Source organism: Cervus elaphus, chromosome 21 (assembly GCF_910594005.1).
Source record: "Cervus elaphus chromosome 21, mCerEla1.1, whole genome shotgun sequence".
Classification (NCBI taxonomy): Eukaryota; Metazoa; Chordata; class Mammalia; order Artiodactyla; family Cervidae; genus Cervus; species Cervus elaphus.
This window is the reverse complement of record NC_057835.1, coordinates 68,447,019-68,473,846: the sequence shown is the minus strand read 5'-3', so window position 1 is coordinate 68,473,846 and position 26,828 is coordinate 68,447,019. Positions and strand designations below refer to the sequence as shown.

At 40.7% G+C, this 26,828-nt stretch overlaps 1 protein-coding gene and 1 long non-coding RNA gene across 7 annotated transcripts in view; both read left to right on the top strand.

The window, feature by feature from the left end:
- The window catches only part of CPQ (carboxypeptidase Q), a 529,074-nt gene that overhangs the window by 272,754 nt on the left and 229,492 nt on the right, over positions 1-26,828 (top strand). The gene's annotated exons all lie outside the window — the stretch shown is intronic.
- Positions 1,816-26,169, top strand: LOC122678961. Its single transcript, XR_006336294.1, has 4 exons — positions 1,816-3,137; positions 8,737-8,741; positions 11,894-11,898; positions 26,159-26,169. It is a non-coding gene; the product is annotated as an uncharacterized LOC122678961 (long non-coding RNA).

The window sequence follows — 26,828 nt, the reverse complement described above, 5'->3', positions numbered from 1 at the left end:
GTATCTCCCTCATTACATCTGGTACCCATCTGAGGTGAGGAATAGATCTGTGAAGAAAGCAGGGCATCGAAGGCAGCCTGGGTCAGGGTTCATCACACAGAGTTGAGTTGAGGAAGAGAAGTAAGACTTTCTCCCACATAAGACAAGCTTGTCATTGCCAATTTCTCCTCTTTGCAGGTTATTTGGCTTGGTTTTCCCTTTCAGTTCAGTCACTCAGTCGTGTCCAACTCATTGCATGCCAGGCTTCCCTGTCCATCACTCACCCCCAGAGCTTGCTCAAATTCATGTCCATCAAGTCGGTGATGCCATCCATCCATCTCATCCTCTGTCATCCCCTTCTCCTCCCGCCTTCAATCTTTCCCAGCATCAGGGTCTTTTCCAATGAGTCAGTTCTTTGCATTAAGGTGGCCAAAATATTGAAGTTTCAGCTTCAGCATCAGTCCTTCAATGAATATTCAAGACCGATTTCCTTTAGGACAGACTGGTTGGATCTCCTTGCAGTCCAAGAGACTCTCAAGAGTCTTTTCCAACACCGGAGTCCAAAAGCATCAATTCTTTGGTGCTCAGCCGTCTTTATAGTCCAACTCTCATAACCATACATGACTACTGGAAAAACCATAGCTTTGACTAGATGGACCTTTGTCGGCAAAGTAATGTCTCTGCTTTTTAATATGCTGTCATAGCTTTTCTTCCAAGGAGGAAGCATCTTAATTTCATGGTTGTAGTCACCATCTACAGTAATTTTGGAATCCAAGAAGATAAAATCTGTCACTGTTTCTATTGTTTCCCCATCTATTTGCCATGAAGTGATGGGACCGGATGCCATGATCTTAGTTTTTTGAATGTTCAGTTTTAAGCCAGCTTTTTCACTCTCCTCTTTCATTTTCATCAAGAGGCTCTTTAGTTCCTCTTCACTTTCTGCCATAAGGGTGGTGTCGTGTGCTTACCTGAGGTTATTGATATTTCTCCCTTTAATCCTGATTCCAGCTTGTGCTTAATCCAGCCCAGCATTTGCATTATGTACTCTGCATATAAGTTAAATAAGCGGGGTGACAATATACAGCCTTGATGTACTCCTTTCCCAATTTGGAACCAGACTGAAGTTCCATGTCTGGTTCTAACTGTTGCTTCTTGATCATACAGATTTCTTAGGAGGCAGGTAAAGTGGTCTGGTATTCCCATCTCTTGAAGAATTTTCCAGTTTGTTGTGATCCACACAGTCAAACGCTTTGGCCTAGTCAATAAAGCAGAAGTAGATGTTTTTCTAGAAATCTCTTGCTTTTTCGATGATCCAGTAGATGTTGGCAATTTGATCTCTGATTCCTCTGGCTTTTCTAAATCCAGCTTGAACATCTGAAAGTTCATGGTTCATATACTGTTGAAGCCTGGCTTGGAGAATTTTGAGCATTACTTTGCTAGTGTGTGAGATGAGTGCAACTGTGTGGTAGTTTGAACATTCTTTGGCATTGCCTTTCTTTGGGATTGAAATGAAAACTGACCTTTTCCAGTCCTGTGGCCACTGCTGAGTTTTCCAAATTTGCTGGCATATTGAGTGCAGCACTTTCATAGCATCATCTTTAGGATTTGAAATAACTCAATTGGAATTCCATCACTTCCACTAGCTTTGTTCATAGCGAGACTTCCTAGGCCCACTTGACTTCGCATTCCAGGATGTCTGGCTCTAGGTGAGTGAACACACTATCGTGATTATCTGGGTCGTGAAAATCTTTTTCGTATAGTTCTTCTGTGTATTCTTGCCACTTCCTAATATCTCTGCTTCTGTTAGTTCCATACTGTTTCTGTCCTTTATTGTGCCCATCTTTGTATGAAATGTTCCCTTGGTATCTCTAACTTTCTTGAAGAGAGCTCTAGTCTTTCCCACTCTGTTGTTTTCCCCTATTTCTTTGCATTGCTTTCCCTTCACATATTTTAAAGTCCCTTTTGAAAAAATGATCCAGCCATTTCTTAACCAAGTTTAAAAAAAAAGAGAGAGATCTGTTCACACTTAAGCCTGTATAAAGATATCACAATAGCTGCCAGAAGTCAGGTTACGTTGGTAAATAGTTGAGTACTCTAGTTTAAAGTTAAAAGTCTGGGGGAAAAATGTTGAAATTCAGTTTTGATTAGATTAAATGTTATAAATGATATTTTTCCCCTCACAAACCAGTAAAATGTTTCTGAGATGGCTTGAGTTATGTCCATTGTCTAGAATACTTTGCTTAATTTGCATGAGGCACTTGACGGCAATGCTGATTTCTGCCAAACCTCTGGCCACTTCTGATTCAGTGGGAATGAGGAGACACCTGGGCTCTGCATTTATCATGAACCTCCAGGGACCATATTTTGAGATTGCTCTCCTGACAATGAGAGGAAGGATGATGACCTCTGTCCCAGAATAAAGCCTTGCATTGCAGGGGAATTTTACTAACTCTTCTGAGCCTCAGTTTTCTTTTATGGAATATAAATAGATACTTTCTCCTACTAAAATCACAGGTCTCAGAAAAAGATTTCAAAATAAACCGTGTAGGTAAAAGAGATGATGATGCTAATTACTTAGAAAAGAAATCTACATGAGTAAAGATCTATTTCATGGGCTTCTGTAAACTCACCCCCTAATCCACCATTGGGCACAGGAATATGTGTACGGAAGGTACACAGGAAGCCTGGTGTTTCACGTGAATGTCCAGATTTCCCAGGCTCTTATTGGTAAAGGAACATTGTCTGCCAAGGAAGGAAGCATGTGCGCAGCAGAGTAGATGACTTAAGGGTCTCTGATATGATTTGCACCAGAGAGCATTTTATTTCCCCTGTGCTTGGAAACCTCTTCTCCTTCCTGATATTATCACCTCTGATGGCTGAAGAATATGGACAGGTGTGATGATCCTGCTTTTCACCAAAATCTGTACACAGAGGTGAACAGGTGTTCACCTCATTTGTTTCAGTTTGTTTTACTTTCAGTTCTACGTGAATTAGCTTTTCTCAGATGTTAAAACTTCAAATGTCCTTTTATGATTTTGTTTATACTGCAGTAGTATTTATTTTTTAGTGATGAGAACTGTATGTCACGTTAGCAAATGCAGCTCCAACTTACGTAAAATAGACATACTGCAGTTTCTTTTGACTCATGTGCAAGGAGTGTTCACGCTGGTGAGACTCATGCACTTTTTCTTCTATGTAAAATAATTTTTGATGAGGCTCTGAAATTGTACATATAGATTAGAATTTGTGTCTAATATTAGACCCAAATATTAGAATATTAGTCTAATCTAATATAGATTAGACTTTGACTCCCAAAGTCGTTTGGGAGAAGAGATGCTGTCATTCAAACCCTTGGTGCTAAAAATAAGAAATCCTCAACTATATGTATTAAGGGGTGGAAACAAATGGATGTTTTATTTGCTGTTTTGAGAATTAAAAGGCTATGATGGCCTGGCAACATAATATAATGAAGAAAATTGAGTCCTGGATGGTAAGTAATGGACTTTATTTTGCAAAATGAGCACAGCTCAAGTATTTACAAAGTGGGCAGTAAAGGATAAGGACCCGGTGTGTTTATTCTAATCATGGTACATTTATCACTGAATTAAGCCATCAGGGGAAAAAAACAAAACAAAAAAAGAACACTTCTGACTTTTCTTTTTCTATATATACTCATGTCCTCAAATTCCAACATTTCTCACTGAAAGGGGGCATGTATCAAACCTCATCTTTTTCTTTCATTAATGATGATCTTCAGATTAAACCCTTTGGTGCTAGGAGCTGACATTTTCCAAAGAAGCCTATGAAGTCCAGAGGGCAGGGGGCCCTTGTTGCAGCAAGCTGGAGTCCTCACGACTCCATGGAGTCATCATGGAGATGTATTTTAGTTAAACTATCTGACAACTCCCAAATGGAAGACTACAGCGAGCCACAGTGTTATGATTGCATTGTATGAAAAACCAAGTGACTTTCTAAGTCATGAATAGGATGAATCATATTCAAATGCAGATGCACTAGCCTCTTGACACTGGAAGTGTGGGTTTATAGACAGGAAACCTCTGCTGGCAGTGGGTGGACCACTGGGGCTGAGAGGAGGTTAAAGGCCGTTTAACTAAGGCAGCTAAGACATATTCAGACATAGATTTTATCCTAATTTTTCATATCTCTATCTGAGTGAAGTTCATCCTTAGTACTGAGTAGGAAGTTACAGTCAATGGTAGTTCATTCTTACCTATACATATAGCTCAACTTTTTTTTTTTTTAATTATGTTGAATGTTTCCCTTTGACAAGGAAGTAGACTAGAAGGTATGTCCTATAAGTTGTCTTGCGTCCGTTATCTAAAAAAGAAACAGGCGTGAGAAAGAGAGGAAAGCTGAGACTGGCTGGCATTCAGAGCATTCATTTCTTCAGAGGGAAAGTATTGTACCATATACTAAGCACACAGATAGTTTTGGGTTTTGGTTTTTGGTTGGTTGTTTTGTCCACCCCCCCCCCCCGCCCCGCCCCCCGCCAAATCTTAAGGTAATTTCTATGACCTTGGCCAAGGGCACTTCCTTGGATTAATGGCAGCATTGACTGTGCCCCAGGCTGGCCACTCTGCACAGCCGGCTCTCCGTCCTCAGCTGGTGCCTGGGGCTTAGTCTCATATCCCCTCTGAGATTCCGTTAGTGTCACACGAGGTCTTTTCTTGGCTTTGATTTTCAGAATCCCTTACTGCAGACTCATTTCTGTACCGACTTTCACGAAGTCTGCCTCTTGGCCATAATGCAGCCGTCCTGGAAGAAACTGGCCGTTTCTGTGTGGATTTCTGGCAGGGCTGCTCAGAGCTTTGCTTTCCACACTAACTCTATAGCAGTGTTTCCCAGTATTCCAGTGTCTCCCATTTCCCATACTGGTCTCCAGCTTCTCAAAGCTGGCTGTTCTCGCAAGGGCCACTTGCTTCTCTTAGAGTCCATAGTAAGGGCCTTCCTTCCTAACTGCAGGGTCTTTCTATTATATGTCAGTGTACACACTTTGCTGCTATCGTTTGTACTGTCTACAGTAGAATTTCCTTATCTTGCTCCTGGTAGTGCATTACAGGCAAGCATGAAGTGTAAAGTGTTTATTTAAATAAAAAGAAAAACCTCAAATTGGTCATTGAATTACCTCCCTGTAGTTTTATAGTTTGTGACATTTCTTGACCTTGCTAGTTCTTTCATTAGGTTCACACAAGATCTAGTCATCTGGTTAAGGATTTTAAGCAGACACAACTACGAACCCAAGAGACTGTATTTACTCTTACTGTTGGTCATAGTAAAACTGTTTCTTTCCTTAAGTATATGACTTACAAGGATGTGAAATAACTACGAGAAACTGTTTTTGTACACTCTACATCCTTAGTATTTTTACACGTATATGATAGGGATGTACATTATTTTCCTTCGCACAGACAGCTTAAATAAAGCACTGTGTCAGTCTGCTAAAAAAAAGAAAGAAAGAAAGAAATCCACATGAGTAAAAGTCTATTTCATGGGCTTCTGTAAACTCACCCCCTACATCCACCGTTGGGCACAGGAACATGTGTACGGAAGGTACCCTAATCTGACCTAGTTTGCTTAGAAGCCTTTGAAAGATTTCTAGAAGATCAAATCGGCAAAATTGTGTTAGTTATGCATGTGTGCTCGGTCACATTCAACTCTTTACAACCCCATAGACAGTAGCCTGCCAGGCTTCTCTGTCCCAGCGAATTCCCCAGGCAAGAATACTGAAGTGGTTTGCCATTTCCTACTCCAAGGGATCTTCCTGTTCCAGGGATTGAACGCATGTCTCCTGCATCTCCTGCATTGGCAGGCAGATTCTTGACCACTGCACCACCTGGCTGTTAGTTATATCTCTATGCTATTAGAAATCAGGATCTGCCAAACTAATGTAGAAGAATTTGCCAAGGCAGATTGATAGAAGGAGCTCAGTAGATGAAAACAAATACTGACCAAAGAATTATATATATATATATAATTCTATATTTTATATAGAACTATATGTAGTTCTATATATAGAACTATATATATATAGTATATGGCCACTATACACACATATATATAGTATATGGCCAATATACACACTATATTTTATACTTTTGATATATTTTGATCCTATTTGGGAAATGTATTAGTCAAAGTCTAGCTGCTGTAACAAACTCCACAATATAGTGCCTCAGATATCAATAAGATTTATTTACGGCTCATGCGGCAGGCCTGTTATGAGTGGTCCATGTCTACTGAGTCCCTCTGCTCCCTGTGGTCATTCAGGCCAGTTTCCTTCCATTTTGTTGCTCTTTCATAACCCAGGGCGGTGTCATCGTCTTTACTGCAGCAGCTGGCTTGTCAGCTGGAAAAAGATAAGAGAATGTGGAATATCTTAAGGTTCAGACCTGAAAGTGGCCCTTGTCACTTCCATTCACAAGCCACTGACAAGCTTTGAAGCAGCACCATGCTTAAGTGAAAGGGAGGCTGGGAAGTGCAGGTTCGCCGAGTAGCAACACACCCAGCTACGCCTCTATGATTAATGCCCTAGCAGGAGGGGAGGATAGAGTTGGTGACTGTCTCGCAGTATCTGCCGGAGAAACGGTATATGGGGCTTTGAACGTGGAGTCAATTGCTACACGTCCTGGCGTCACTAGTCGGCTGCTGTGCCGGAGCATTCTCTTTCCTTGGATGTGCTGTCCCCAGCCTGCCCGAAACCTCACTCCTGGCGTCCGGCCACGCCTGTTTGCTCCTCTGGGCCATGTGGATGCTGGCTTTCCTTTGTCGCAGTCTTAGGTTCTCCTCCTATATCCTGTGCACCTCGGGAGAAAAGACTTGTTGAGTCACGTCGAACAGTCAGTAAATGTGCTATTAGTTGGAAAATGTTGGTAAAAGCACTGGTCTGAATTGTCTTCCCTTTGCTTTTCTGACAGTTGTGACACAATGAATCTCAAGTGTGACCCTGGTCACGTAATCAGAGGCTCTGAACATTACGGACATTTTCTTAAGGATCATCCAAGCAGAAAAGGAGCTCACAGATTTCCAACATTTTTACCAGGTTCCCAAGACTCCACCTGCCCCTGCACTCTCTTGTTCTATACTAGCTCCTTATTGAATTTCTCTCTCTCCCTCTCTCACCCCTTCTCTGTTGAGGGTGGGGACAAAATTCGGGGAGAGACTGTTCTAACATGACAGTGTATTTCAGAATTCTTAGAGTTGGTTCCTCATTATTTTGTGATGTATAGCACTATTCATAGTGGAAAGGTCTTATAATTAGATGCTGTGAGATGTTCTAAAGGTGAAACCATTCTGCTGCCACGCACCTTGCGTGGTTAGTGACTTAGACTGGAGGCTGGCAGGAGACAGACACTGCTAAGGACGACGGAAGCCGACCAATGTGAGCGCGAGCTGCTGCCAGGATGGGTACCTAGGTTCGGCGAGTGACCTGCCCCCGCTGTGGGAACCGGATCCCTATGAGAGCGTGGTGTGACTCCAATGAGATGAGATGAGTTCAAAGAGGAATCTGAAGGCAGGTTGAGCTGAGAAACTGTTCAGGAAGCTCAGATTACTAAAGGCAAAAACACTCATGTGTATCAGTGGAGAATGGGAGCTAGATTACTTTCCCAACAGCTAGCTGATGTGGTCACTAAAGATTGTCTTACTGGAAAAAATTATACAGCCATTCTCCTTTCAGTTTTTACACACACACGTACATACACATATACACTGCATAAACACATATATTTCGTGAGGAGGGGAGGGTCAGTTTGTTTTATTTTTGTAGCAGAATTTAATAGCCTCTTATATGCTCCAGGAGACCCAGGCTGCCGGCCATGTTCCCACAGCATTCTGGAATTTTTCTCTTACTATCAGCCTGCCCTGACCCCCATGTGCCTTTAGTGATTTTCTAGTGCCTCACCAACTGCATTTTCATAACCTGGTGCATGTTCCACCTTGGACTTTATGTTTTACCCCTTGTGATGGCCACTTGTGGTATGTGATGTGACCCATTTTGTGTCCAGCAGCAAGTGTGGCTAGGAGGCCGCCTGTCACATGCAGTGTGCCTTCACTGAGGGGACAGCTGTGATGGGAATGGATTTGTGATGGAGAAAGAGGCCTGCATTTCTCAGCCTCTTTTCCCATGGATATAAAACTTTGTTATGGTAAACTGAACCTCTGATATCATATACAACTGCTGGCATTCTAGATTGTTTTAATGGCCACTCCTTAGTGCTTAGTACTAAGCATTACCATCTGTTTCTTTCTTAATTATAAATGCAGCAGGAATTCACAATTACATCAGTGACAGTGGAAATAAAATGGAGTTAGAGGCCTTGTACTTAACACAAGGCAGCCTTCCTCTTAACGCTTTTCTTCTATGGCAGGCGTTGGTCAGAGAGGAGAATTCCTCAGTGGTTTCTCTCTGTTTCCTTCTCAAAGCGGGTACCATGAGCATATTATGCTTTAAGTTCCGCAGTTTTCTTTTAATGAGAGAAAGAGTGTTTATTTTGTCCTTGGGGCTGGGGATGTGTGGGCAGATTGTTCTCACAGTATTGGAAGCCAGGGGTTTGCTTGTCTTGCTGTTATTGGCCTGTGTTTTTGTGAGAAGAGAGATGAGTTGTATTAGCCCAATGCCATGAGTCACAGCCATCCCCCAGAGAAGTGATGGGAGTGGACATCTGAGGAGCTTTGATCAGCCCACTAGTAGCCAGTTCGCCTGACCCTGGAAAAACAAGGGAACATTTGTGGAGGGAGCTCACGTAGAAACTGGAGAGAGATTTAGCTCTGCGTGACTCAGGCTTTTATTTTTAATTAAATGGAAAAATCACCAAGTTTTAAACTCATGATATTTTAGAAATAAAAGAAATCCTTAGAAGCCACCTCGGTCAAAGTCCTGGCCACTCTGTCTTTTCTGTGTGGTTCTCGACCAGGCTGAGCTTGCGCTTTGGAGTTGGAAGAGCGGGGTTTGCACCAGGAGCCACCAGATTGTGCTCTGCGTTCTTTTCACTAAGTTCTCAGGGTCTCTGGGCTCTTCACCTGCACCAGTGGCTACATGATGCTTCTCGTGAAGCCTACCATTTGGATTATATGAGAGAAGACGTGTACATCCTAGTCCATGGTTTTTTTCCCTTCTTTCCATTCATATTTATGACAGATGAAGTACTGGTACAAAGAAGCTAAGCACCTTGTCTAGGGTTGTACATTTAGGTAATAGCAGACCTAGAACTGGGAGTAGCGTTTCTAAGACTCTTCTCATTAGGTCACATCTAGACCTCTGGCTGCCTTTCCCTTCCTTGTCACCCACTGTACTTTTATACAATGATGACCTTAATCATGATCACTTGTGTGATACTTTTTAAATTTGTAAAGTACATTTAAAATGAATGTGTGTGCGTGCATACTAAGTCACTTCAGTTGTGGCCTACTCTTTGCAGTCCCTATAGACAATAACCCACCAGGCTCCTCTGTCCATGGAATTCTCCAGGCAAGAATCCTGGAGTAGGTTGCCATGCCCTCCTTCAGGGGATCTTCCCCACCCGAGGATCAAACCCGTGTCTCTAATGTTTCCTGCTTTGGCAGGTGTGTTCTTTAACCACTCGCGCCACCGAGGAAGCCCTTTAAAATGAATATTCCTATCTAAAGACCCTAATGCTGAGAAAGATTGAAGGTGGGAGGAGAAGGGGTTGGCAGAGGATAAGACGGTTGGATGGCATCACCGACTCAATGGACATGAGTTTGAGTAAACTCCGGGAGTTAATGATGGACAGGGAGGCCTGGCGTGCTGCAGTCCCTGGGGCCACAAGGAGTCAGACACAACTAAGCAACTGAACTGAACTGAACTGATTTAATGTGCAGTTGGTGAAGTATTGTTACAATCATGTCATTGCTTCTTACTTTACTGTTGGGGAAAGTGATCCTCATGGAGACCAGGCATTTTGTTGGGGGTCTCACTGAGGACCGACCGAGGGCTCGAGCCCAGGTCTGTGCGGCTTCACCGTGTGGGCCTTCCTCTGTGCTCAGTGGACACTCACTGCCGGGCCAGCAGCTGGAGGAGAGGGCTGAGACACGGAACGAGCCGGGATCCATGGCATTAGCTATAACTGAGTGACCGCAGTTAGGATTTTTTAGGATGAGGGTGCTGCAAGAAGACCAAAGCAATTTTTGGAGTTATATTAATATTTTAGTGACCCATGTGCTTTCGAGCCACCAGACCCCATCAGTACCTACAGAGATCAAGCTTAAGACAGCAGGCTTCCTGTGGGAGTAATTATAAAATCAAACTGAATGTGCAAGAAAACAACCAGGAAGGGCCCTTGCTCCAACATGTGAATGAGTCGTCTGCTCCTCCAAAAATGCAGCTCGTAAATGAGGAGACGGTCTTCGTCATTTGTTTCTGCCAAGTGCAGGTTCAGGCCAGTAAGGGTAAGGCCGGTGCATGTTCTCAAAAGGGCACCAGGCAACTCAGCAGGAGAGGCGTCTGTGGGCCTCGGCTTGCCCCTTGTCAGGTGCCCGGTCCACGTGAGGAGCCCCTCTGCACTCCGCCAGCCCCCCGCGCCGTGTGTTCTGTCTGTCCCCCACTCTGCGGTCAGGGTTAGGGATGCTTGGTGAGAGGGACACGCAGTGAGTTTCACTTCCATCTGGCCTCTTGCATTTAAGGCTCATGCCTGCTCCCCCTCACCCCCATCCTGCTGTCAATGAGCCATCCAGACCCACCATGTAATAATCAGGCTTACTGAAAAGCAGTTCTTTCCAGCAATACAATGAAATCTTTAAATCTCAGAAACCCTTCTAACGGCCATATGTAGAAAACCATGCATATTTAAAAAATGTAAATATTAACATTCTGAGGTTTTCCTGTGAAACCTAATGTAGTCTGATTTTCTCATTATTTCTTCTCTTTCTGTGGCCTGAATGGAGGTTAATAGAGCAACACAGGGGCAGCATTATTCAGAAGGGAACAGCTAGGACTGGCCCAGTCAACCAGGCCTGGGGCCGAGGCTTGGCTTTGCTGCCTGACTGCAACATCCTAGGAGTTTTCTGAGCCTCACTTTCCCCACCTGTAAGGTGACAGTGATGCTCCCTCCCGCCTGCTGTTGCTGCACGGATCAAAGGAGCTGCCCCATGCAAAGTGCTATAATTCAAGAACAGCATTTTGCTTGATCTTGCTCCCCAGAACCAGGTGAGTGACTCATTTGTGATGTTTTTTCCTCATTAAGAATCTTTAGCTAGACAAAGGTCATTCGGGATTCTTTTTAACATTTGAAATGCGTTCATTGTGTGGAGAAGATTAAAAAATATTCTTTTTAAAGCTTTGTACCTCACTTTAGAAATCAAATCTTATAACATCAGTAAGTTTTCACTCCAGGTTACTTTCATTCCTTATCCTTTCACTGCGAGGAAGGCAGCTAGGAAGGCATTCTCTCTGTTAGCTTGCAAATTAATGTGAAAATACCCTGTATGTGCCAGGTTCATCTCTGGGAGCATAGTGTTTGTTTTAATCTAGCCTTTTAATGTCAGAAAAATCTCAAATTTCCAGTATAATAATAATAACTAAAAATGCTTATTGAAAAGTACGTTAAATGATAAGGTTATTTTTGAGGACTTGGGGACATATAAAGAGGTTACTATTTTTTCATAAATGTATGACATCAGACATGCGCCAAATTCATGGCCTTATGTAGGATTTTCTTTAGGGTTTTATAGAAATAATGCTAAAATAAAGGAATGTTAATTCATCAGCCAGCTCTTTGAAGGAAACAGCAAATCTGACCTACCTTGAAGGAGCACTAAGAGAAACAATCAGTTATATTGCTGCAAACTTAGACTCTTTAATCTCAGAAATCAAATCTGCCTCAGTACACAGAATGATTCCATGTGCTCTCCTCTGACACCTCCTCTCTGTCTGTAAAAGTGGCTGTTCTTAAGGCCCAGATGCTGGTAAAGAATCCAGCCGCAGTGCAGGAGACCCCAGTTCGACTCCTGGGTCCCGAAGATCCCCTGGAGGAGGGCATGGCAACCCACTCCAGGATTCTTGCCTGGAGAATCCCATGGACAGAGGAGCCTGGTGGGCTGCAGTCCATGGGGTCGCACAGAGTTGGGGCCAAGCACAGCATGAGGCCCACGTGAGTAAGACGTGGTGGGACAGGAGTGCTCTGATGAGGAGTGCATGCAAGCCATGCCCCGTGCAGATGGTTCATCTGATCATGACATTCTGACTGTGCGAGGCCAGGACCCACGTCTCCTCCTCCACTTTCCTCTTGCTCCTCTCCTCCAGCCACACACACACAAGCTACCATTACTTTCCCATATGAAGAGGACTCTGTTTTAAACCCTTCTATTCTACTAAACATGCGGAAGCACTGAGCAAGGCAGTCAGGCAACTGCATGTAACTCCAGATGTACCTTACATATGGGGCCATTGTCCACGCTGCTTGCAGGCCTGGCAGCATTTTAAAGAATGGTTACAACACATATGGTCCCTTGCTTTTCACTCTGGCTTTCAAAGTCTTGCTGAGCCAAGCACATCATCCTTATGATGTGTCCAGGAGAGCAAGTATCTATCTGCTCGCAAGTTGTGAATGCCTGTGCTCCTCGGCACGAAGTGATGGATAAGTCAATTCCAGATCAGAGGGAGGGGCAGCGGGCTCTGCCATACCCATGCAAGGGAAGGCAGCTTCACCCCTGTGCGGGTGGGGTGTCAGAAGAGGAAATTAAATGGATAAGACTCTCTTCTGTTAACTTGGGACTCTGGACTCTCACCTATTCCATGCTTTCAGGCTTTATGGGACAATACTTTGCCATTCCTTTTCTAGTCAAGACTCTAGTTGTGATTTCAGGATGGAGAGTAAACTGTCTATATTCTGTAAATGTACTGTCTTCCATCTCTCAGGAAAAAAAAAAATTCTCACCAACTAAAATTTCCAAGAGGGAATTTAAAGGATGTTGTTTTGGTTGTCTAGCTATTTATAAATTATTATTATTCAGTCTAAAGCCTTGCTGATTGCTGAAAACTTTACCAAAACAACAACAACAGTATTATGATCATTGAGATCTAAGTCATTAAGTCATTACTTTGCTGTTTACACTACCCACATGCTTCCCTTGAACACCACTGAAAAGAACTTGTGAAATAATGCTTCCTAAACACCTGTTAGATTTACAAAGTGATTATGAATGGCTTTTCAAGAAAATTATTTTTATTCCTTTCATTGTATTCAAGCCATGTACATAATTGTGCCATGCATGTGTTGGGGGATTGTGGTGGTAAGTTTGGGTACATAGCCAAAACAAATTTGGTTGTTTTTCAATAAACAAATTATATTAGTGCTACTTTCATTTGGGCTTCCCAGGTGGCATTAGTGGTAAGGAACCTGCCTGCCAGTGCAGGAGATCGGTTCGATCCCTGGGTCAGGAAGATCCCATGGAGGAGGACATGGCAACCCACTCCAGTATTCTTGCCTGGAGAATCCTATGGACAGAGGAACCTCAGGCTACGTCGCAAAGGGTCGCAAAGAGTCGAACACAGCTGAAGCAACTGAGCATGCACGCATGCTTTCATTTTTAATTTATATAAACATTTATTGAGTACCTTCAGTGTATCATAAGGAAACTTCACCTCTCTCTGGGTTTGAGGTTTTGATTTTGATTAGCTTTGTGAAAGGAGATACCATTCCAAGGACTGCATAGCTTTGAAAAGGCAGCCATAGTTACTCACTACAACCTAGACATGAGGGAAAAAATAGTTTTGGTTTATTCCTTGAATGCCCATATCACAGAGCAGTCTATAGCAATGGTAGTGAGATGGAGAAGCGACTGGAGTAGGGCCCGGTACAGAACTCTGGAATCATCGTGTGGTACTTTCAGCAGGTATTGCTGGTAGGAAATGAATAGATATACACACTGCGAGGTTAGCTGGCATTTTATCTATACTCTGAACAGCTTTAGGAAATATAATTGACTTGTGCTCAGAAATCTGAAATACAATTTCTGCAATAGTAATTTTCCCTGCAGCTTTGGCATTTTATTTTCCATTAAACTCTTTCGTTTTCAGTGAGGGGAACAAAGCCCTGGTTCTGCTTTGTCATTTTGGTATGATTTATTTTTAAATTATAGTAAGGGATTTTTTGGTCAGAATTCCACCAGGCTGCTTTCAAGCTGAGTTTGCTGACTCCAGCCAGCCATAAACGAGCCCCACATCCAGCGTACAAAACAGGAAGTGGCATGCTGGGTGCCAGGAATAAGGCGATTGCTCAGATGGAATAACACTTGGCAGATTGGAGGAATTTGTTGATGTAAGCCTGAATCGTGGGTTAGAGACTGACTTGTGGGATGCATTTCTGCCAATTATGGTCCATTGTGCAGTCAGAAATGGGAAAAAATTACTTACTGCAGCTGGCTCTTTGGCATTGAAATCACTGATGGAATAATCTGAGGGGTATCTTCTAAATTATCAGAAAAGATGGATTGTGACACAGGAGGCTGATGTCCTGGGTTATCTGCTCTACCTGCCTTACATAACACACAAGAGAACTAACGAGCCAGAAACAGTTGAATGGGCCTTAGCATTGATTTGCCCAATGAGAAGTGAAACCAACAAAGACCTTTCCTTCCTGCCATTGCAGGAGCCTCTGTTTTCTAAGAGTCAGGGTTTAAGAAGGTTGTTTTCCAGTATCCCTCCTGTGTGCAAGGCTCTTTGCACATCGGGGAGGTGGAGACAAGCCCACCGAAGTGTTGATAGCATCCTGTTCTAGGAGCATGTGACTTGTGTACCTAGAAGTCCACTGCTGACAGCCTGAACACTAAAATAGCTAAAGTTGATCATTGGAAGCACCCCTGTGACTGAATATATGCTTTCTTTTTCATTCATGGATTTGTGCATATTCTAGAAAAAAAAATTATATTGATTTGCAAAAGAAGAAATAAGAAAAAACACACCACCCACCCATGTAGACAAAATGCGCTACTCTCAACACTGATTAATTGTTAAGTCACTTACTTGAGTTTTCCATACTTGTTTCTCACTGAATGCTCCTTCCCAGAAAACATCACGGTTTGACTCTGATGTCTTCCATCACTGTGCTGCCAGTGTTGAGGATGGATCCTGGAGAGTCCTCTCTCGAGGGACCCACCTCTTGCCTTTGTAACTTGCCACCTCTGTTCTGTATTTCATGATGCTTGGGTCCAAATGTCCTGTTGGCCTCAACCTTCCCTTTGGATTTTAAGGAAAAACTGTGGTTGGACGGCTGATATTTTGACCCACTGAGCATCTGCTTCCTTTTCTTCTGGAAATGCCTTAGTTACTTGGAAGAACTTACTCTCCCACTTTGCATGCAGGCTAAGTAACATCGCAAATAAGCTTCTCCACTCTACTCTGCCTAGAGGTGGTCACATGATTCAAATGAGAAGAGATCAGCAGATCCTGCTGCCTGTCTTGGAGCTGCCTGCTTCCTGTCCTTTGCGAAGCCCAACTGGGTAGCTAGCTATACCTAAGAGTCTGTGAGCTGCCCCGAATCTTTCCAATAAATACCTTTATTTTGTCCCAATTGGCCAAAGTCAGCTATTGTTTGCTGACAAGATACACATATTGACCTTCAGTGCCAATTGATGTCACAGTAGTGTACAGCATGTTGAAAACATAGTGTAGATTGTTGCCTACAGTTCAGAACATTTTAGAATCCAGTGGGATCTTGGATATGAATTTAAATAATGTTCCCTCTTATGCTGTTTTATTTCTCCCAAGAGTTTTAGAAATTTATGGGTTTAATATGGAAAATTAGAGCAGGAATTATGGAAATTTGTGACCATTATCTTCTTAAGTAAAGTTTTTATTTTGGAACAGTTTTAAATTTACAGAATGATTGTGAAAATAGTACAGAGTTCCCATATAGCCCACACCCCTGGTTTTCCATTTTTAACATCTTATGTTAGTATGGTACATTTGTCATAATTTGTGAACCAATATTGATGTTGATCCATGCTTTACTCATGTTTTTTCTTACCCTGCTGACATCCTTCTTCTGTTCTATGATTTTTATCCAGAAATGCGCACTACTTTTAGATGTCTCACCTCTTACACTCCTCTTGGTTTGATTGTTTCTCATGTTTTCCTTGTTTTTGATGTCCCTTACAGTTTTGAAGAGTGCTGATCAGATATTTTATAGAATGTCCCTCAATTGGAATTTGTCCAATATTTGCTAATGATTAGATCAGAGTGGTATGTTTTGGGGAGGAAGACCACAGAGGTATAAGTGCTATTCTCATCACACGATATCAAGGGTACACATTAACAATATGAAATCACCATTGAAGTTGACCTCATTTAACAGTTTTCTTCACCTTAAAGTTTTCCCTTTACATATTTTAATCTTTGGAAGGAAATAATATGTGCATCCAACACTTAAAGAGTTGAAGACTTACACTGTACCTCTTAAAGGGTGGAACACCTGTATAAATTATTTGTAATTTTTCTGCACAGATTTGACTATTTTTCTTTGCCTATTTACTTGTTTATTCAATTGTTTATGTTACAATGGTTCATAGATACTTATTCTACACTTCAGGTTATAATTGAATGAAAAGTGAAAGTGTTAGTCACTTAGTCGTATCTGACTCTTTGCGACGCCACGGACTGTAGCCTGCCAGGCTCCTCTGTCCATGGGGATTCTCCAGTCCAGAATACTGAAGTGAGTTGCCATGCCCTTCTCCAGGGGATCTTCCCAACCCAGGGACTGAACCCAGGCCTCCCACATTGTAGGCAGATTCTTCACTGTTTGAGCCACAAATTCAATACTAGTTTACTTTTTTGCTCGTATTGTTGCAGCTGTGGCCACTGGGAGCTCTTTCATTTGGCTCCTGTGTCCCTTTGACATTATTGTTATTGTTGCATGGGTTGTGTTCTTGTTTTTATGCGCTTCCTTGCTTTCTGACACTACAAGATTCTCTAGGCTAATCTTGCATGTTTCTGCCCCAGTTTGAGAATCAGCCATTTGTCCAAGGAACCGTAGTTCTTTTACTAGGAGACTGGCATTGAAAACAAAGATCTGGCCCTGGGTATGCCTGCTACTCTATAGAAATAAGTGGATGTCATTGGTTCTAGGTCCTCTCAGCTGACAGAGCAAGGAGATATGTTTATAATACCAACCCATCTGTATATACATATCTGTAAATGTTTCTGTATATGACCATCTGTATCTATTGATATGGGCTTACTTGGTGGCTCAGTGGTAAAGAATTCACCTGCCTATGCAGGAGACACAGGTTCAATACCTGAGTTGGCAAGATCCCCTAGAGAAGAAAATGGCAACCCACGGCAGTACTCATGGCTGGGAATCACCATGGACAGAGGAGCCTGGTGGGCTGCAGTCCATGGGGTCACAAAAGAGCTGGACATGACTTAGTAACTAAACAACATCCATTGATATATTAAACTAAACTTGAATTCATCCTGACATCTCTAGCTCTAATCCTTTACCGCATTATAGTCTTATCCTCTTGCTTTTTTGTAACCTCTCACCCAACAATGAGAAAACTGGCTCCCGTCACCCACCTTCCATTGAATTCCAGGATACACATTTTATTGTTTCAGCATTGTTAACTCATACCCCTGTAGGAAGCAATTTTATCAACAAGTGTACAGTGCTTATAGTTTCATTTTTTGTCATGTAGCTGCTCTATTTTCCCAACATCATTTATTAAAGAAGCTATCTTTTCCCCATTATATACTTTTGTCACCTTTGTTTTTGATTAATTTTTCCAATCCCTAATCATGGTATATCTTTCTATTGCTTGTGTTGTCTTCAGTTTCTGTCATCAATTCTTAGAGTTTTCAGAGTACAGGTCTTTCACATCCTTTATTCCTAGGTATTTTATGCTCTTTGATGCAATTGTGAAGGGAGTTATTTTCTTAATTTCTCTCTTTGATAGTTTATTGTTAAAATATAGAAACACAACAAATTTCTGTATATTTATTTTGTATCCTGCAACTTTACTGAATTCATTATTAGTTCTAATAGTTATTGAAGTTTTTAGGCTGTTTTATATATAGTATTATGTCATTGGCAAACAGTGATAGTTTTATTATTTCTTTCTTTTCAATTTGGAATCCTTTTATTTCTTTTATTGTCTGATTGCTGTGGCTAGGACATCAAATACCATTTTGAAAAAAAAAAGTGGCAAGAGTGGGCATCCTTATCTTATTTCTTGTTTTAGAGGAACTGCTTTTAGCTTTACATCATTGACTCTGATATTGGCTATACACTTGTCATATATTGCTTTTCTTATGTTGAGCTATATTCCCTCTCTACCCACTTAAGAATTTTTATTATAAATGGAAGCTGAATTTTGTCAAAAGCTTTTTATGTATCTATTGAGATGAACAGATGGGTTTTACCCTTTATTTTGTTATTGTAGTGTGTAACATTGATTTCAGGATATTCAGTTATCCTTGCATCTGTGGGATAAACCTCACTTGATCATGGCTTATGATCCTTTTAATGTATTGTTGAATTCAGTTTGCTGATATTTTTTTGAGGATTTTTGCATCCATGTTTATCTATGATATTGATTTGCAAGTTTTTTTTTTTTCTTTTGAGTGTGTCTGGTTTTGGAATCACGATGATGCTGGCCTAGTAGAATGAGTTCAGAGCATTCCTTCTTGTCAGTTTTTTGGAGTAGTTTGAGAAGCACAAGTATGATGGTGGCCTCATAGAATGGTACTGGCACAAAGACAGAAATATAGATCAATAGAACAGAATAGAAAGCCCAGAGATAAATCCAAGTACCTATGGACACCTTATCTTCAACAAAAGAGGCAAGGATATACAATGGAAAAAAGACAACCTCTTTAACAAGTGGTGCTGGGAAAACTGCTCAACCACGTGTAAAAGAATGAAACTAGAACACTTTCCAACACCGTACACAAAAATAAACTCAAAATGGATTAAAGATCTAAATAAAGACCAGAAACTATAAAACTCATAGAGGAAAACATAGGCAAAACACTCTCCGACATAAATCACAGCAGGATCCTCTATGACCCACCTCCCAGAATATTGGAAATAAAAGCAAAAATAAACAAATGGGACCTAATGAAACTTAAAAGCTTTTGCACAACAAAGGAAACTATAAGCAAGGTGAAAAGACAGCTCTCAGAATGGGAGAAAATAATAGCAAACGAAGCAACAGACAAAGGATTAATCTCAAAAATATATAAGCAGCTCCTGCAGCTCAATTCCAGAAAAATAAATGACCCAATCAAAAAATGGGCCAAAGAACTAAACAGACATTTCTCCAAAGAAGACATACAGGTGGCTAACAAACACATGAAAAGATGCTCAACATCACTCATTATTAGAGAAATGCAAATCAAAACCACAATGAGGTACCATTACACGCCAGTCAGGATGGCTGCTATCCAAAAGTCTATAAGCAATAAATGCTGGAGAGGATGTGGAGAAAAGGGAACCCTCTTACACCGTTGGTGGGAATGCAAACTAGTACAGCCGCTATGGAAAACAGTGTGGAGATTTCTTAAAAAACTGGAAATAGAACTGCCCTATGACCCAGCAATCCCACTCCTTGGCATACACACTGAGGAAACCAGATCTGAAAGAGACACGTGCACCCCAATGTTCATTGCAGCACTGTTTATAATAGCCAGGACATGGAAGCAACCTAGAGGCCCATCAGCAGATGGATGGATAAGGAAGCTGTGGTACATATACACCATGGAATATTACTCAGCCATTAAAAAGAATTCATTTGAATCAGTTCTAATGAGATGGATGAAACTGGAGCCCACTATACAGAGTGAAGTAAGCCAGAAAGATAAAGACCAATACAGTATACTAACGCGTATATATGGAATTTAAAAAGATGGTAATGATAACCCTATATGCAAAACAGAAAAAGAGACACAGATGTACAGAACAGACTTTTGGACTCTGTGGGAGAAGGCGAGGGTGGGATGTTCTGAGAGAATAGCATTGAAACAAGTATACTATCAAGGGTGAAACAGATCACCAGCCCAGGCTGGATGCATGAGACAAATGCTCGGGGCTGGTGCACTGGGAAGACCCAGAGGGATGGGATGGGGAATGAGGTGGGAGGGGGGATCGGGATAGGGAACACATGTGGATCCATGACTGATTCATGTCAATGTATGGCAAAAATCACTACAATATTGTAAAGTAATTAGACTCCAACTAATAAATGAAAAGAGAAGCACAAGTAATTCTTAAATGCTTGGTAGAATTCTCCTGTGAAGATGATTCTGAACTTCAGTTTCTTGGGAGTTTTTTGATTACTGATTCAATTTAATTACTGTAGTTGATCTATTCAGATTTTCTCTTTCTTTATGATTCAGTCTTGGAAAATCGTATGTTTCTAGGAATTTAACCATTTCTTCTAGGTTGTCCTTTGTTACTGTATAACTATTTTAGTAATAGGATCCCCTGTATTTCTGTGGTGTCAGTTTGAACCTCTCTTCTTTCATTTCTGGTTTTATGTATTTGGGCCTTTTTCCCCCTTTATCCATTTTGTTTATATTTTTATCTTCCATTGATCTTTAAAATTGTTTTCTTTGTCTCTATTTCATTTATTTTTGCTTTGATCTTTATTACTTCTTTCCTTGTACTAACTTTGGGCTTTGTTCTTCTTTTTCTAGTTCCTTTAGAATAAAATTGGATTGCTTATTTTACCTGTTTCTTGAGGTAGGTCTAGATCACTATAAACTTCCCTCTTAGAATTGCTTTTCCTATGCCCACTAGATTTTGGTACATTATGTTTCCATTTTTATTTGTCTCCAGGTATTTTTTTTTAATTTCTTTGATTTCCTCTGTAATTTCTTTAATAGCCAATTATTTTTCTTTGTAGCATATTGCTTATCTTCCACTTGGCTATTTTATTTTTTAAATTTTTCTTGTAGTTAATTTCTAGTCTCATATTGTTCTCATTAGAAAGGATGCTTGGCATGATTTCAGTCTTGTTATATTTACTGAGACTTGTTTTGTGGTTTAGCCTGTGATGTAGCCTGGAGAATGTTTCATATGCACCTGAAAAAAAAATGTTTATTTTACAGTTTTTTTGCATGGATTGTTCTATATATATATATAGTAAATCCTTGTGTTGTAATGTATAGTTTAAGGTCAGCATTTCCTTACCATTTTCTTCCTGAATGATCTGACCATTGATGTAAGTAGGGTGTTCAAGTCTCCTACTATTTATCCCTTTATGTCTGTTAATATTTGTTTTATGTATTTTGGTGAACAGTGTATGTTGGGTGCTTATATATTTTCAAGTGTTATATCTTGTTGGACTGATCCTTTTATCAGTATGTAATGCCCTTCTTTATCTCTTTTACAGTCTTGTTTTAAAGTTTATTTTTTCTGATAAGCTCCAGCTTTCTTTTCATTTCCATTTGCATGAAATACCATTTTCCATCTCCTAACTTTTAGTCTATGTATGTCTTTAAATGTGAAGTCAGTCTCTTGGAAGCAACATATATGTGAGTCTTATTTTGTCTCCACTCACTTACTCTTTTTCTTTTGATTGGAACATTTAGTTCATTTACATTTCCAGTAATTTGTTATTGATATGTAATTATTGTCACTTTGTTCATTGTTTTCTGATTGTTTTTGTAGTTCTCTGCTATATTTTTTCTTCTCTTGCTCTCTTCCCTTGTTATTTGATAACTATATTTAGTGTTACATTTGGATTTCTTTCTCTTTACTTTTGTGTATCTATTATAGATTTTTGGTTTACAGTAAACATGTGGGTATTTTTTAAGTTTATGATCTCTTAGGCTTGAATATATTTTAAGAACCCTACACTTTCATTGCCCCCTATGTTTTATATTTTTTGACATCATATTTTATATCTTTTAATTTTATGCTAACTATTAGTTATAGAGATACAGTTGACCCTTGAACAAAGTGAAGGTTAGGGGTGCCAACTCTACATGCAGTAGAAAATCTGCATTTTCCTTTATAGCTGGCCCTACATATCCACAGATTCAGTCAACCATAAGACTGGTAAAACTGTACATTTTCTATTGAAAAAACCCACATATAAGTGGACCTGTATAGTTCAAACCCATGTTGTTCAAGGGTGAACTGTAGATGATTTTAATTTTTTTTAACCTATCTACTAAATTTTATGATGGTTGATCCACTGCCCTTACTATATGTTTGCCTTTACCAGTGAGATGTTTACTTTTATGATTTTCTTATTTCTAAATGTGGTCTATTCTTTTCCACTTAGAAAAGTTACTTTTTCATGTTTTTCAGGCTGGTTTAGTGGTGATAAATTCTTTTAACTTTTGCTAGTCTGTAAAACTTTATCTCTTTCAATTCTGAATGATAACCTTGCTGGGTAGAATAGTCTTGGTTATAGGTTTTGCCTTCATAATTTTAAATATATTGTGCATCTCCCTTCTGGCCTGCAAGATTTCTATTGAAAAGTCAACCAATTGTCTTATGGGAGTTACCTTATATGTAACTAGTCACTTTTCTCTTGATGCTTTTAAGAGTCTCTCTTTCTCATTAATTTTTAACATTTAAATTACTGTGTGTGTTGGTGTGTACCTTTTTGAGATTTTCTTGTTTAGGACTCTGTGCTTTCTGAACCTGGAGGTTTTCAGCTTTTATTGCTTCAAATAATTTGTCTGTACCTTTCTGTCTTTCCTTTTCTTCTCAGACCCCTATAATGTGAATAGTAGTCTCAGAGGACCCTTAAATGATCCTCATGCATTCTCTTCCACTTGAGTGATTTCCACTACCCTGTCTTCCGGATTGCTGATCTACTCTTCTCTATCATCTAACCTACTGTTGATTCCTTCTAATATATTTTTAATTTCAGTTGTTATATTATTCAGCTCTGACTGGTTCTTTTTTATAGTTCCTAGCTCTGTTGTAGTCCTCCCTGTATTCATCCATTTTTCTCCCAAGATCAGTGAGCATCTTTATGATCATTACCTGCAACTCTTTATTGGGTAGATTGTCTATATTTGCTGCATTTGGTTCTTTTTTTCTGAGATTTTTCTCTTATTCCTTTGTTTGGAACATATTTCTCTGTTTTGCCTAATTGTGTTTATTTCTGTGTACTAGGTACGTCTGTTATGTTTTCTGATCTTGGAGAAATGATCTTGTTTTGCCTAATTCTATGTGTTTATTTCTTTGTATTAGGTAATTCTGTTATGTTTCCTGATCCTGGAGAAATAATCTTATGTAGGAGACATCGTATGGGACCCAATATCATACTTCCTTCTGGTCATCAGAATAGATCCTCCTGGGATGTTTCTTACATAGCTGCATGGGTCCTTCTCTTGTGGTGGGGCCAGATACCATGGGCATGCTGGTAGTGAGGCCATGAGGCTCTGACTTATGTAGCTGCTGTGGGTCTGCTGGTGGGCGGGGCCAGCTCCTAGCATGACTGGCTGTGTGGCCCAGCCATGTGTGGTTGCTGTGAGTTTGCTGGTGAGTAGGGAAGGCCCCTCAATATCAGACTGGAAGGAGCATTTCAAAATGATACTTGCCAGTGCCAGTCTCAGCACAGTAGAATGAGATCCAAAAAAATGTCTTCTGTCGGTGTCTCAGTCCCCAGAGGGAGTCTTGGTTGCCTCTCACCTCTCCAGAAGAATCTCCAAGATCAACCCAGGTGCCTTTCAGGTTACTTCCTCTCCGTTGGGACTTGGAGTATATGAGCTTTGTCACATGTCCTTAAAGAGGAGAGTTTCTATTTCCTATACAGCCCCAGCTCTCCTGAAGATAAGCCCTGCTGGTTTTCAAAGCCAGATGTCCTGGGACTTCATTTTTCTTGGTACAAAACCCTGGGTTGGGGAGCCCAAAGTGAGGCTCAGACTTTTGCTCCTTAGGGAATGCTGCTTCTCCTACCCACCTCATTGTGTTTCCTTCCTTATATCTTTAGTTATAGAAGATCTTTCCTGCTAGCCTTATGGTTGTTCTCATGAAAAGCTGCTCTGTGAGGAGCTGTCCTTTGGTGTGCCCAAGGAAGGTGATTCAGGGTATTCCTACTCTGCCATCTCGATTCCTTCCCAGTCACACAATTTTAAAACACAATCTTTTAAAATTGTGTTTTATATTTATCCAAGGGATAACATATAGTTAAAAATGTCAAATAGTACTGAAAGGCTTATATTTTTTTTAAAAGGCTTTATAATAAAAAAAAATAGCAGTCCCCTCATCCGACTCCATCTTGACCTATTTCCCAAGAGCAGCACAGTCACCTCTCAGCTGTTTGTATCCATAATTCTGAATAACGTGCTTTACAACTTCTACTGAGATGTCAACTTTAAACATTATCCATTGATTTCCTAATATTTTAGACGAGGATTTAACTTTCATTTCACCTCCTTCCTGTGACCAGTTTCTTGATAACATAGTAACTTCCCAACTTTTAAAAATTAAATCAATGTTTAGTTTTGGATTATTTAATTTCTTATTAATTAAAAAATCTTGGAATTAATGATTAATTTTTGTACCTATCACTGTCTTCTGGTCTAAAATTTTTTCCCACATGATCAAATTTATTAATAATTTTCAGTCCTTCTTACCACTCATCCTCACCTCCCAGGATCCTCTATTTTCTGAAATGCTTCCTTGAGAATAAGTATGTAAGTGCCAGGAATAAGGTCGCTGGTACTTGGGAACTGGATGAAAAAGGAAAGTGAGGGTTCTGTTGTTTTATATGAGGCTCTCAATTAACCTCCCTGTTCTCAGATTGGTGCCTTATCCTGCACTGGTCACTGAGTTTCAAGCCTTTGCCTCTGTGAGACTTATACTTCTGTTTGCTGGCATTGGGAGAATGCATGTAAAAATCTGTCACAGTTTTGTGCCCCCAAACTATGCTGCCTCTAAGAGGTGTTCTTGGGTGACCTGGAAGAATTGTGGGAAATTGAGGATACAAGAACTGTGGAAATTTCCAAAAAAGCTAGACTTGTCTGATTAGATAGAGGCACTGCTCATATTTTAATATAATTTTCTGCAGATTTGCTGTAATGTGCATGTGTGAGTGCTCAGTTGCTGCAGCCATGGCTGACTCTGTGATGCTATGGACTGTAGCCTGCCTGGCTCCTCTATCCATGGGATTCTCCAAGGCAAGAATACTGAAGTGGATTACCATCCCCTCCTCCAGGGGGTCTTCCTGACCCAGGGATCTAATCAGTGGCATCTCCTGTGTCTTCTGCATCACAAGCAGATTCTTTGCTGCTGATCCACCTGGGTAGCCCTTGCTATGATGTTCAGTTCAGTTCAATTGCTCAAGTCGTGTCCGACTCTTTGCGACCCCATGAACCGCAGCACACCAGGCCTCCCTGTCCATCACCAACTCCCGGAGTTTACCCAAACTCATGTCCATTGAGTCGGTGATGCCATCTAACCATCTCATCCTCTGTCGTCCCCTTCTCCTCCTGCCTTCAATCTTTCCCAGGATCAGGGTCTTTTCAAATGAGTCAGCTCTTTGCATCAGGTGGCCAAAATATTGGAGTTTCGGCTTTAACATCAGTCCTTCCAATGAACACCCAGGACTGATTTCCTTTAGGGTGGACTGGTTGGATCTCCTTGCAGTCCAAGGGACTCACAAGAGTCTTCTCCAACACCACAGTTCAAAAGCATCAATTCTTTGGCACTCAGCTTTCTTTATAGACCAACTCTCACATCCATACATGACTACTGGAAAAACCATAGCCTTGACTAGATGGACCTTTTGCAGCCTAATCTTTAGAAAGAGACATTTCATCAATGGAATTAACTGAGAAGTCCAGTTAGGGTTAAGACAAGAGAGCCACATGAGGTAATTAAGAATATGGGCTCTGGAGTTAGACACAACCAAGTTTGAATCTTAGTTCCTTCACTAACCAGGTGGGTAAGTCATTAACTTCTCTGAGCCTCAGTATCTCCACATTAAAGTTGATATAAAAAGAATACTCATTGTTGTTGTATGAGGGTTGTGTGAGGATAAAACAAAATAATGCATATAAAATACTTGGCATAATACCTGACAGGCGGTAAGCTTTCAATATTACCTATACTTGTTGTTATCTGTCATGACAATTAATAGAATGTCAATCAAGTATTAGATAGTTGTCTAAACTTACTTGGTAAAGTTTAGGGGGAAAAATTGTGAGGTGGGGAATAAAAAATTTACCAGTCTAAATAAGCAGTGTACTTTCTTCAGTGAGCCCCATTAAATTGAAAGATTGTGTTCCAGCAGCCAAAGAAAAGAGCAGCTATACGAATCATTTCTTATGATCTAAAGTCCATTAGCTACTCCATTTAGCTGTTAATGTTGTGAGGCCATTGGTGTAAATAAATGTGTTATTTGGTAATGGGCTTGTTTTCTTAACAATCATAATATATTGTTCTCTCCAAATGCTATCATTTAACTCTGGCATTCTGCTAATTAGTCAGCAGATCAGCCTTCAGTGTTGTTACAGTATCTCATCCCCTCACCACACTTTTATATTAAAATATATTTAATTGGTATTATCGGCTAAATTCTGTCCTCACCCCCCGCAAAGACACTGAAGCCCTGACATCTAGTACTTCGGAAAGTGAACGTATTTAGAGACTGGGTCTTTAAAGAGGTGATTCAGCTAAAATGAGGCCTTTAGGGTGAGCCCTAATCTAATTGATGTCCTTCTAAGAAGACATACAGACAGGCACAGAGAGACCAGGAGTGGGTGATCACAGAGGAACAGTCGTGTGACGAGATAAAAGGAGACCATCTTACAAGCCAAGGAGACTGGCCTCAGGAGGAATCCAACCTGTTTGCACCTTGATCTTACACTCGCAGCCTGTGAGAAAAAGTGAGAAAAAAAAAATTTCCGTTAA